The 13,371-nt window shown below is 42.6% G+C and overlaps 1 protein-coding gene across 2 annotated transcripts in view; it reads left to right on the forward strand.

Moving 5' to 3' along the window:
* The first annotated feature begins 12,951 nt into the window (after positions 1–12,951).
* Positions 12,952–13,371, forward strand: part of CA10 (carbonic anhydrase 10) — a 487,235-nt gene continuing 486,815 nt past the window's right edge. For both annotated transcript variants that reach the window (XM_034641268.1, XM_034641267.1), the window contains exon 1: positions 12,952–13,275. The gene's annotated coding sequence lies outside the window, so the exon portion shown is untranslated. The remainder of the gene's footprint in view (positions 13,276–13,371) is intronic.

Here is a 13,371-nt window from a genome sequence, read left to right on the forward strand (position 1 = left end):
ACAACCTGGTAAAAGCAAGAGGATATACATACATATGCATACATACACAGCACACACAGACACACATGCAAACACACAAATGCACAACCTGTTCTGGTCAGAACACACTTGAAGTGATACATTTAATTCTGGGTATGCTTTCAGAGGTTGAAAAGACAAGCCATTAAAAAAAATGATTAAGGGCATAATGAAAATGTCACTGAAAACCTGAAAATCTGCTACTTGAAGGAAAAGTAAACACAGCATGGATGAAGTCAAGACAGATGGAAATTTTGGAATAAAAGTTACAGGAAAACAGATTTCAGCTCCTTTGTAAGAAAGGATTTTCAAAAGACATCAGTCGCCAAAGGTAGAATGGGCTACAATGTGGCATAGTGAATCCTGCGTCAGGTATGCAAGCACAGCCGGGACCACCAGCGAGGAGCACAAGTAGGGAAGGAGCTTTGACGTTAGCAGATAGCTGCAGGTGTGGTCTGAGTGGTCCTCTCCAGCCCCGATGTGCTCCAACACAGGGATTCCACCTATGTGATCACCGCTCTGAACACTACAGAGCCGTTCTTAGACACTGCTTTCAAAATCTATGACTTATTCCTTAGAATATATTCATTAGCAACAAACTCAAGTTTACTGAAGGAAGTGAGTGATAAAACTTGTTTATATGTTTTCTATTTTCAAAAACAGTGGTTGTGACTGTAAATGAGCCATTTTATTTTGGCACGACTGTTTTAAAATCTATTTTCAAATAGGAATGGACATACTCTTTTGAGAAATGATAGAAAATTGCGAAAAAATCCTTTTCTGAGGTTCTTCTTTTGAAGAACAAAGTTATCTGAACATGAAAATTCTGCATGAATTAAAAAAAACAAACAATGAAAGATACTAAAATCCTCAAATTACATTATCACCTCACCTCTTGCAGAACATTGGTTAACTTCCACAGTGTATGCAAAGTGCTTTTACTAACACCTCATGTTACTCTCTCATAACACATTTAATAATAATAATATTATCAGTGCTTTTACTTTTCTAATGTGAACTGGAAATCATATATTAAGTTAAGTGGCCTTGTCCACAGTTATATGGCAGATAAAGGAGCACAGACTAGGTCCCAAACCCTCTGATCCCACATTCATGCTCCTATTTTTCACCCAGAGTGAAAAATCTTTTTCTAGAATGAAGACCCTCACCAACACTTCAGAATTCCAGGCCCCACCAGGCAGAAGGTACATGTACAAAGGTACGTCGAAGAAATAATTCTAGGAGATTTACTTTTTATTTCCCCTCAAGCCGCACGGTATAAGAAACCTTCTATTCAGCTTTCTCGTTGGACTGTCCCAGCTATAAAGCACAATAAAAATGTCAAAAATTATTCCCCTCTCCCATAATGTGGGCCTTCTCTTGCCAGTGTGTGGAAGGGAATGATGGATTTTCCATACACTTTATAAATTGTCGCACCCTTGTTATTTTGTTTTCCAAAATCTATTTACATTCCATGGCTTTATGTTAAGCTTGGGTTACTAACTCACACCTTTATTCTAAACTTAATTGAATTTTCATTACTCATGATAAAATTGGTGTTTTGCATTTTGCACAATATTTCTTTGCTGTGGGCTTTCATAAGGTACAATTATACTTGAATCAGAGCCTGGGGCAATTAATTATTAATGAATAGAATAAAGATATTAATGTTTATCCATAACAAATGAGAGATTACATTTGCTCCCCTCAATTGTCACAGCACGGCCTGGATCTTGATGCCCTTCCCTTGCCTTAATCACTAAATCCCCATCTCAGGACTACCGTAGATAAATTATGTAATATTTGGACATTTCCAAATCAAGGTCTGAATCAAGGCCTATATGTATGTGCATGTTTGTATATGTGTATATATACATATNCTGTATATGTGTATATATACATATATACATAGGTGCATGCTTACATATATACAGATATGCATACAAGTACATGCAATATATACACACATATATATATACATATACATACACACAGTTGTACATACATATATATGTAAACACACATACATAAGGTGTCTTGCAATGATTTTTTTCATCAGATGCACTACCCATTTACCCTTCAGTTTTTGCCCCTTAGTTTTAAAGGTGAAGAAACTAAGACTGGGAGATTTTAAGTGACTTATCCAAGATCACACAGCAAATAAGTGGCAAAGCCAAGACTCAAACCCCCATCTCACTGATCCATCAGTGCTCAGAAAATCAAAGTGCTGGCCCTCATGAATTTAGGGCTGATTCTGCACCAGGCGCTTTGCATGTCTTATCTCATTTATTTCTCAAAACAGCCCAGTGAGGTAGATACTGGTCCACCTATTACAGAGTTGAAAGAAGAAAGAAAGAAAGAAAGAAAGAAAGAAAGAAAGAAAGAAAGAAAGAAAGAAAGAAAGAAAGAAAGAGAAAGAAAGAAAGAAAGAAAGAAAGAAAGAAAGAAAGAAAGAAAGAAAGAAAGAAAGAAAAGAAAGAAAGAAGAAAAAAATAAAAACAACAAGTAAAACAAAAACCAATTTGGGTTAAAGTCAAGGAACTTGCCCACGTAACTTCCAAATGGCAAAGCAGTGATTTCATGCTTTCTGATTCCTATCTCAGGTCTTCTTCAAGTATCTTCCTGGTGTTTTTCCTCCCTGATAAGAATAAGAAAAAAAAAAAAGTTTAGTTAGTGAACATCAAATATTTGCTTATACTATAAATATCTGTTTATATAATTGTCTACTCTCCTTTGTGTCACCTTCCTAACCCAGAACCCCATCAGCTAATCAAACATCATTGCATTAGCTAGGGTGGAAAGGGATAGAGAACAGGACGCATGAGAACCATAACCTGGCGTATGATGAGTGTCTGGTAGTTGATGTTTTAAAATTCCTGGTTGGCATGTTTCCTAAACCACATATTAGATTTTTCAATTACCGTTCCATATAGATTTCTATGTATAATTATTAAGTATCTATAACGCATTAAATGCTTTTATGTATACTGTCCCATGTAATTAACTCAACGACTCTATATGAAAGATGTTTTTATGCTGCTTTTGCAAAAGGAACTGTGGCTTAAAGTACTCAAGTGTTTTTTGAAATCCCATAGATGGTGAATGGTAGACCTCAGATTCAAATGCCAGTCTTCCGGTTCAAGATCCAGTGTGTTCCCTGCAGTGCTAAAGTCAGCATACCTTTGAATTTAGGGTGACTCACCCCTGCCAACAAGCTTTGTCCAGCTACTATGGTTCATATTGGACGTTTCTTCTCTGAGCTCCTATAATGTTTTCTCAGTCTGCATGTCAGCTGTATTGCCTATCCAATTCAGATGACCTCAGGATCAAGTCTTCAGACTACAAGACATCTTTTCTTTTTGCATCGACACTGTTATCTGGCAGGTTCTAGGAACATGGAAGTGAAGCACATCTTTGGGGTCATTGGCTATTTGGAAGCTGGTCCCAATCATTATTCTGAGGAGGGCTCAACCTTTGATTGTTATGGTAGGAAAAGCCAAAGCTATAATATGCCAAATTCAAAGGCAGGGAAAAAGGGGCGCCTGGGTGGCTCAGTCGTTAAGTGTCCACCTTTGGCTCAGGACGTGATCCCAGAGTTCTGGGATCGAGCCCCACATCAGGCTCCTCCGCTGGAAGCCTGCTTCTTCCTCTCCCACTCCCCCGCTTGTGTTCTCTTTCTGGCTGGCTGTCTCTCTCTCTGTCAAATAAATACCTTTAAAAAAAAAAAAGGCAGGGAAAGAGACTTTGGGATAAGCTGCTTAGTTTCATAGGGCAGTGAGAAATCAACATAGAAACAGGTTTTGGAAAATGAAATGTGATATATACAAAGTTACATGCAACATATCAGAACCGCTGGTGAATCAGACAGAAAAGTCCTGCTTTGGTCTCAGCAAGTCCTGTGAAAAGCAGCTGAGAGCTAACACTTCATTTTCAAAACCCCGGACATTAGCAACTGATGTAGCTCTATACTGAACCGTCGTAGCTCTGTAACTTTAGAGGGTAATTTTCCTCCATCGAAGTCTGTGGTTGTTGTCATTAGTGCGTGTCAGTTATTAACCTATCAGCTTTCTGTTCAATTCCTTCCATACTCTGTGATGTTGTGGCTGGGTCTTTATCAAATACATTTTTCTTGCCAGGCTGTTCTCTGTGAGGTTTTTGCCAGCAGGGGGTGGTAGAGGAAGATTAGAAGGCAGGAGGCCGAGAAAGGACTTGATCTAGTTTTGCATCCAGTTTTTGCAAGTGTCTCCAGCAACAGCTCTTGCTTCAGCAAGAGGCGGTTGGTCCACTTCCCAGTTTCTCCCAGGGGTGTCAGCAAAACCCCCTCCATTGTGCCATATCAGAGATAAAAGGTATTAGTCACAGCTGAGCAACACCCCCCCTCAGGGTCTGAGTAACAGCTTCCCCTCTGAGCTTCTCAGGGACCAGCACCAATGGGCAAGCACCTTTCCTGTGTGGTAGGGGTCCCAAACCCTCAGGAACCCTTCCTCCAGGCTTCTAGTAACCCTAATACCTTTGCTTTGTCTCCCCAGTCATAATGGTGGCAACTGTTCCCTACAGTTACTCTCTCTGTGTTGACATAGTGTTTCCTGTTGGCTTTTTGGTCCTCCCCATGCCTGTTCGACCAATTCTCTACATTAAATTCTCTCAGGAAAATAACGAGTGGATTCTGTGTTCCTGACAGGACCCTGCTTGGTTCACTACCCAGTTTCCACTGGAGTAGCCGGAAATGTCTTCCCCTCAGTGGGGAGTGGTTTCGGAGGAGGCTCTCAAGTTCCCTTACTTCTAGTTAGCTTCATTTTAAGTTTGGTCATTGCTTCTCCACAGGGATAAGGCATATCCAGGCTGACTCAAGGTTGCACCCTGCTGGTTTAAAGTAGAGAGCTGGTAGCCGGTGGTGAGGAGAGGCTCTTTCTGACTGCGTTCAGTGGCTGGTTTGGATAAAAGTCAGTGTCTGAACCGTTATAGGCCCGACTTCCTTATACCAATGGGCTTTATCCAACCTTTCCATCATTTGATTTTATGACACTATCACCCTGCACCTCCTTAAAAGTCATTGTAATTCAAGTACATTAAAATCAATTTTCTTTGAAAATTTTATGAAATTCCTGAATTCCTGAGGAATCTTTGAGAGTGGGGGACTGGCCCTCACATTCTGCCTTATTACGAGCCTGATTGTCTTTCTTTGGTTCATGAGGACTATTGACCCAGCTGATTCAATTAGTTATTGACTGAAATGAATGCAAGAATCCAAAAATTATTATGGCAACACCTCCAAAATTACCACCACCTCCCTCTGAAATTCACTTATACAAGAGGAGAAAATAGAGCTCATTCTGCTCATGTTCTTTCTCACGACAAACCTGAAGTGAAGAGGGTAGGATGAAAGCCTGTTTCCCATTTCAAGGGAAGGACAGTGAGGAACAGCCATCAGGAACTCCTATTTTGTTATGAGAGAAGTTAGTGACGTGAGTGAATGCTCTCTTTTTTTAATAGTTCATCATTTAAAATACACTGAAGATTCCACTCACATCCATTTAAAATCCATGTTCCCAAAGAAAGAATAACTTATGGGAGATTAAAATGAAGCATATTTTCACATGCAATAGTTACGTTCATTCTCCTCCCGAGAGGAAATTCAACATAAGATAATATTCGCTCATAAGGGTCTTGAAAGAGTTCATTAAGAGAAAGTATTCAAGCCAGTGAGATGAAAACCATCACTTGGCTTTAAGTTTATGTGACATTTGCTGCAATCTTGATACTTTACAGCCGCTGGCAAAGGTATGTTTATATTTTTGTAACTAAAGCTCTAGTCTTACAACCCCCTTTGGTCTCAAGTATTGTTAACTCTGTAGGGTCATGGCTACTCATACCTCTCCTGTTCTGCTTGGCAGGAGGCTCTTTTTGTTTTAATGAGTTTTCTCCTCTGTCTAACAACAATCAGAGAACAGATTCGGAACTTGGTGGGTTCCCTACCACTGCAATTCAACTCCCGCTTTATTAAATCCATAAGGTGGTATCAAAAAGAAAAAATATCTGTTGCTGAAGTTGGATAAAAATCCAGAAATTCCAAACTCAGGAGAAGAAAACAAGGGAGATGGGGAGACCAGGGTCTCATCCTCTCTGTTGATTAATTTACTTATTTTTAGATTATTTATTTATTTTTTTGAGAGAGAGAGAGAGCCCACACAAGCAGGCATGGGGAGGGAGGGGCAGAGGCAAAAGGAGAAGCAGGCTCTCTGCTGAGCAGGGAGCCCGATGTGGGGCTTCATCCCAGGACCCTGAGATCATGACCAGAGGCAAAAGCAGATGCTTAACCGCTTAACAGACTGAGCCACCCAGGCGCCCTGCTCTGTGTTAATTTAGAAATGGGATTCCTTTTAGAACCTTCCAGGTGCAGTGTTCCTCAGTATTGAACATCTTCAATGCTTTGAAGAAAAGGACTGTTAATTGCACACAGGCCACTGCGTTTGATGGCTAATGCTGTTGGGGGAGGGCGGGTCTGCTTTCTCAAGGGTGACCGCCGCCCGGGAGGGTGCACACTCAGGACTGAGGGCGTGGCCAAGAAATGAGTCTTTATATGACTAGCGTGTGCGGAAGAAACCTGGGCTTGGCTTGAAGCCCTTGAGCCTGTGAAAGACCCCACATGAGCCTCCTGGCAATGTGAGACAGTGTCAGGAGGTGGAAGAGAAGGAGTAAGGGCCATGGCTTGGGGACTGAGGACTCCCTCAGATTTACTCTTGACATGAGCCTCCAAATATTTGGGGTGGCTCTATCTGCCACCCTCACTATTTGCAGGTTTTCCTAATAAATAAATGGGACATAAATCTCTCTAATCCAGCCTGTAGAAAATGCTGAGTCCTGAGCCAGATGCGTTTTTCAAGGGCAAATGAAAAAGCGAAACTTAATACTTGTAATTTTAATGCTAATCATCGAGGAGGCCATGTGAAAAAAATCTTGGCAAATAATTTAGAAACCTAATGCGTTAGTTGCTAACTCCAAAATTATACAAGCTGAGAGAGGAGCAGACTGTTGTAATTGAAGCCTTTCTTTAAACCTTAGAACCATTATGAAGCTAAAATCCTCTATATTGATCTGTAACTGCTACCTGAAGGTACTGCAGCCAGCATAAGGACAGGAGAGGAGACTTACTGGTATAACGCTTCACTGGAAAGTGTTTAATGTAAAAGAAACACACACACACACACACACACACACACACACACACACATACAAATGATGGGGCGGAGTTGAAAGTCCCACTGGACAAAAAGCAGAAAACCCCGGGAAAGCACCTCCCACTGAGTTGCGTGGATTTGGATAATATACTTATCTTCTGTGTTTAAAGCTGTTACATTGTATTACTTGGTAACAACAGAGAGTAGGATGGGGATGGTAGGTTGTTGGAGAAGGTCATGGAGAGGACATTGCTGCCAGTTGACCCTCAAGATGGACCAGGTAATCAGAGACTCCTTACCCTCCCCCTCCCCTGTCCTTAGTATGCTCTGTCCACAGATCCTTCCCTGGGAGCTGTTTGAAGGAGAGAGTAAAATGTTGTTGAAACCTTCAGCATTAAATACGTGACCAAACCCCGTTCAGCGGTCTATATAAATTTGCAGGATTCTGGATGGGTGCAGAGACATACTTAGCTTGCAGCCACCCTAGACAAGCATCATGTCTAAGCTCCCTTACTTACTGAATTGCTACCTACGGATGTGGAGGGCTCCGCCTCTTCAGTCTTTCTTTGCCCTCTATGTACAGGGACTAGTGTGCAAACCAATAAAGGTTTAAAAATAATTAGGAAGACTGGAGTCAAATTCTAACTCTGCCTCTGCTTCTGCCTGTGTTTGAACTTGGGCACGTCATTTATCGTCACCTTAGGGCCTCATCTTCTCACCTGAAAATTAAAGGGTAAAATCAGGTATGAAATTTTATTAATGTGCACTTGAAATGGACCATAAAACATCTACCATCAAATCCATGACAAAAATGCAAGAAAGTGTGGAGCTATTTAAATGAACAAACAAATAAACCTATTCAGTTTTTCAGCAATCATTTACAGGATTTCTGCTATTTCTTCACTGCAAACAAGTCCTCCATTTGTAAGAGCTTGAGTTCAGGAGGTTGGATATTTAAGAGAAATTCACTGCGATGAAAAGACGAAAAGTACAGCGTGGGTTTCATGAACTTCCAAAACGATGCCCAAATCATTGCCCGAAATGCTGTGAAGTTAGTGTGTATCATTTCCTAGTTACCGCCCATTGGCCAAAACTTAAATACCAAATTTGATAGGAATAAAATGTCTGCTATCTCCTTTGAAAAAATAAAATTCCTTTGTGTTGGTCATAAATTATATGGTGGATGAGAAGAAATCCTGTCTCAAAAATATAATGGTGGTAATGAACCTATTACCCATTCTGACGTCAAAGAGAGGGAAATAACCCATTGTCCTGACGGTAAATGCTATTTCAGCATCTTCACATTCTCTGTCCAGAGAACTGAACTGCATCCACTCAAATACATTAACATGTCCTCTCGATTGACTCATTTATAGAGAACAAGATCTCCTGCCCATGCCTCGGATAACCCACACGAACTCACTGTTGAAAAGTATACAGTATATTACTGAAGGATACTGAAGAGTGTCAAGTTTTTCTTTTTGCATTATTTTTTTGCATTTCTTTTTGCATTTTCTTTTTGCCTTCCTGAGAGGCTCCACTGATCTACATTTGGCACTTTTCATGGGACCCAAATCCATATCCCAATCCCTAGAACCCGTAAATATGTCACCTTATATGGCAAAAGGGATTCTTCAGATGCCATTAAGTTAAGGGTTTTGAGATGGAGAGACTACAAAGTTACAAAGTTCATCAACAGTCATCTCATGAGACAGCAGAAAGGAAAAAAACATTCAGGGACTAACTTGTAACTGGTTACTAGATGATTGCTCTCAGATAACAGAATCACATGCCAATCTTCTGGTTTCCCTCACAGTACGTTCCTGCTTTACTATAAGGCTTTCTCCTTGCCTAGTTCACAGCCATGTCTTAGTGGCAGGATGCCATTCCCATCCCCATTGAACATGCCCCTGAATGTACAAACTCCTTTGCTCTCCTCCTAACACTGAAAAGTATTCCTTGATCAGCTCACTGTAAGACTCATTTACCAAGTTTTGATTTCTGCCCCAAGGTCCTCCTCTCTCCAGGAATGACTGAGTGGATGATACCTACTACCTTCAGGGGGAACATTTCCCACTTAATATTGGGGGGGGGTTATCCTACATTCCAAAGAGGATAATGATTTTATAACACCCTATTCCAATACCTGTAACACAGATAAAGACACAGATGCAACATCAGAGCCACTTCTTTACACAGCTTCCAAACTAAAGAAAGAACAACAACTTTTATGTTTAATATTTCTCAAAGTTTGGGGAATTTAGTAGTAAGTAGCATTTCACATAGAACAACAACAGTGTGCTGAGGTTAAGCTTCTCCAAGCCTAGCCCAGCCATGGTTTATTAAATAATCTATTTATGATCATTTGTGATTACAGTCTCTGTCTTATATTTGTAAAAGTGAATCATCCATTTGGAGGCATAATTTTGAGACATAACTGACATAAAATAACTGCACACGTTGAAAGTGCACAATTTGATAACTTTTGACATATGCATACACCCGTAAGCCATCAATACAATTCAGATACTGAATAGATTCGTTATTCTAAAAAATTTCCTTGTGGTCCTTTGTAACTCCTCCCCCCTTGGTCCTCTCCACTCCACTGCCTGCCTTTGACAACCACTGTTCTTTCCACATTAGATATGGCAAGGAGACTAGTGAAATAGTGAGCTCACTGTGCCTGAACACAAGGGCATCACGAGAGATGGATCTGCTTTGGCTCCTAATATAGATATCCAGGCTCTGGGGACTGCGCCTTAATGGATGTCAAGCTTGCAAAATTTTACCAGTCAGAGAAGTTACTCTTCTTTGGGGTTGACAAAAAGAGAAGGTAAAGAGAGAATCAAAAGGATTTCAATATTGCCTTCTCCTGGGGGAGAACTGTAATACCCCCCTTTCTATGAGAAACTGGAATTGGCCCCCACAGTGGGGCTCAGCGAAGACCTCCTATTATATGTGTAGCATACTTGCACTGAGTTTGTAGGGGAGAGACGTAAGGTAGGACAGAAATAAAAGATGAAGGCACATATTGGGGAGAGAGATACTCTGTTGTTATCAAGAGATGGGTGCAAGGTCATTAAAATATGGGGGAAAAAAGCTTGGTGTGAATTTATATTTTCCAGCTACACAACTATTTTTTCATTTCTTTTGCTTGTTTTGTAGACTAAAAAACCAAACATTTTAATAAAGAGTGAAGACAGAAGGTTCCTACTTAGTACATGCTTTTTCTGAGTTATCTTCTGGGTTAACATAGAGCTTTTCTTTAAAAACATACAGGTTAAGCCTAGCAATGACTCAAGAAAAAAAATTTTTTTTTCTTCTAGTGAATGAGAATATTGAAACTAAATGTTGACAAACTGTGATGTTCAGTGCCGTCTTCCAAGTGCAGAGAACAGAATTGGCAGTTAGCAAGCTTTCAGATTCTTTCATTAGAAATGCCTTTGATTATCCCTAATTCCCAGCAATCTTGTCTTTCTCTCAATTCCACAGCAGTTAAGTTCTAAACTGCATAAGATACCATTGCGTTCCACCCTGCCTTTAACTTCTAGCTGTGCCACGTATGGACTTCCGCTTTACCTAAATACAAAATAACCTCTCCAAGATGATACTTTGCATTTTGCAGAGCATGAAGGGAGATGGTGTGGCATGTCCTCTGAGTTTGAAATGCCTGGCTCTCATCTCTATACTACCAATTAATAACTGCGACACCTTGGGCAAATAACTAGTCTGGGGCTCTGTTTCATAATCTGTAAAATGGAAGTAATCATATTTCTCTCATATAGACACAATAAGATAGGATAATTCACATAACTGATTTGGCAATACATGACATACAGCAAAAAATTGATTCATGCCACTATTTTTACTTAAATACTATCATACAGATTGATTTTTTTTTTTTTTTACTGGAAGGACCTGGTGGCAGAGAATAGATTAAATATTCCTTGAGAGTGCAGAAGGTCAGTGCACAGGTTGAAAAGGGGAAAATTAAGTATTATTTTACTGGCATTGGCTCTTAAGGCAGAATGTAGGAGAAAATATGGTCTGTAAGCATTTTGAAAGAAAGGATCATGGATTTTTCAATTACAAAACTCCAGCATCTTGCCACAGTGCTTGCCACATATAAGGTGCTCGCTTAATGTATGCATAATTCATTAATAAATAAATGGGTCTTGGTATAAAAATCCAGCCAGGCACCCAGCTTCTGCTTCCAGAGAGAGTTCTCCTACTGGCAGCAAATTCCACTCCCAAGTGCAGAAGGTTGGTCACTCTCCAAGTTTCCAAATCCTGGCTAGGGTGGGATTTCTTCATCTTTAGCAAACTGCTTTCTTATCTTTTCCTTCAGTAATCCCTTTCCCGCGGTTAACTTTCAAGGCATGGAGACAAACATCCCCCATATATTTCCCAAATGGGCTAATTCTCACTATCTTAGATTCTTTAAATGTTCTGAGGTCTCAATGACTTCCCTGCTGAGAGCCTCAAAACTCCTGGCTTAAGAATCTTGGACTTTCTTTATCTGGGCCTAGGTTTTTTTCATGTGCTGGCCACCTGCAGTCCTTGGCCATCATGGGAGAACAGATCCCTCGGCCACACCTCCTTGCTAAAGCAAGTCTTCAGGGTGGTTCTTCTTCCCAATCCCCAGAGGCATCAGGACTACGCAGCTCCCCAAGTCAGCCCAGCCCAGGATGCTCAGGCTGTTAGGCTCCGCTCCCTCCCACCTCCACCCCGCCACTCTGCAAAAAGATCCGCCTGACTCCTGGGCATTTGGAGTCGGTTCAAAAAGCCTGGGAGCGCCGCAGTGTTACTCCTTTGGCTCCAACCCTGCCCCACCAGATGCCACACAGCCTGGAAGCTTCACTAAATTGTGTGCGGATGAACGGTACACTCTTTCCTTCTCCCTCTACACTTATCCACCCTTTCTGCGGTTATTAGACCGCGACTCATACTGAGATGGATTCGAAACACCAAAAAATAAAATTTAAAAAAGTGTAAAAAATCCCCTGCGGGTTACGTGTGTGTTTGTGTTTGTTGTGTGTGTCCATCCGCGCTTGTGCAAAATCTCCAAACGTCACAGTTTGCAATCCGGACAAGCGCGCCGAGAAATCCGAGATCTTTCCAGGGATTCCCCTCCCGTTCTCTCCTCTTCTTCAGCACTCCCAAAGAGGTAGGTCTGGGGCTTTCTCCGAACGCTGCTGCGGCGACAGAGGCAATGCAAATGTGCTATGATTTGTGTTTTCTTCTCTCGCTCCCAGCCCTCTTCTCGGGCGAACAGTCCCGAGAGCAGGGTTTCCTCCCGGTTCCCCCGCATCTGCATTCCAAGCGCCTGCCCCGCTGCTCGTCCTTCCCCCGGTCGCGACGAGCGGTTCTGCGCACCCGCGGCCTCCGGCCTGGGCCTCGGCCTCTGCCACGGCGGTGGGTGGTGCTCACGCCGCCCCCACCTTCCCCCGGGGCCTCGGAGAGCTGCGCGCTGGGCGTGTGCGCGCGCGCGCGCGGATTTGGTCAGGGAATCTCCTTCGGTGGAAGCTGCTGAGTGTCGCTGGCAGAGTATTCTGGAGCCCAGCAAAAGCCTCCAAAGCACTTGAGCTTCCCGAAAGAAAAACAGAAAAAAAGACCNGGTTCTGCGCACCCGCGGCCTCCGGCCTGGGCCTCGGCCTCTGCCACGGCGGTGGGTGGTGCTCACGCCGCCCCCACCTTCCCCCGGGGCCTCGGAGAGCTGCGCGCTGGGCGTGTGCGCGCGCGCGCGCGGATTTGGTCGGGGAATCTCCTTCGGTGGAAGCTGCTGAGTGTCGCTGGCAGAGTATTCTGGAGCCCAGCAAAAGCCTCCAAAGCACTTGAGCTTCCCGAAAGAAAAACAGAAAAAAAGACCGAAAAGAAGGGAAGCCTGCTCCCATAAAGCCCGGGTTTCCAATAGTCTCGGATCCGCCCGGAGCTGAGCAGAGGCGCAGTTGGCGGCGGCCACTGCTCGCGCCCGGACTTGGAAAGACGGTTTTTTCAGCCTTCGGGGAGGAGGGAGGTGAGGGACTCGCGGGCAAGAGTTGCACCTGGTCTAGGAACGTGCTGAGAGGAGAACTCTGGGGTAAGTAGTGTTCTGGCAATGGAGAGGAAAGGGGGAAGGAGGAGGGGGGCAGGAGAGGGACGAGAGGGAGAGGGCAGGGAATGAATTATGCAAAAA

Source organism: Ailuropoda melanoleuca, chromosome 13 (genome assembly GCF_002007445.2).
Source record: "Ailuropoda melanoleuca isolate Jingjing chromosome 13, ASM200744v2, whole genome shotgun sequence".
In the NCBI taxonomy this organism is placed as follows: domain Eukaryota; kingdom Metazoa; phylum Chordata; class Mammalia; order Carnivora; family Ursidae; genus Ailuropoda; species Ailuropoda melanoleuca.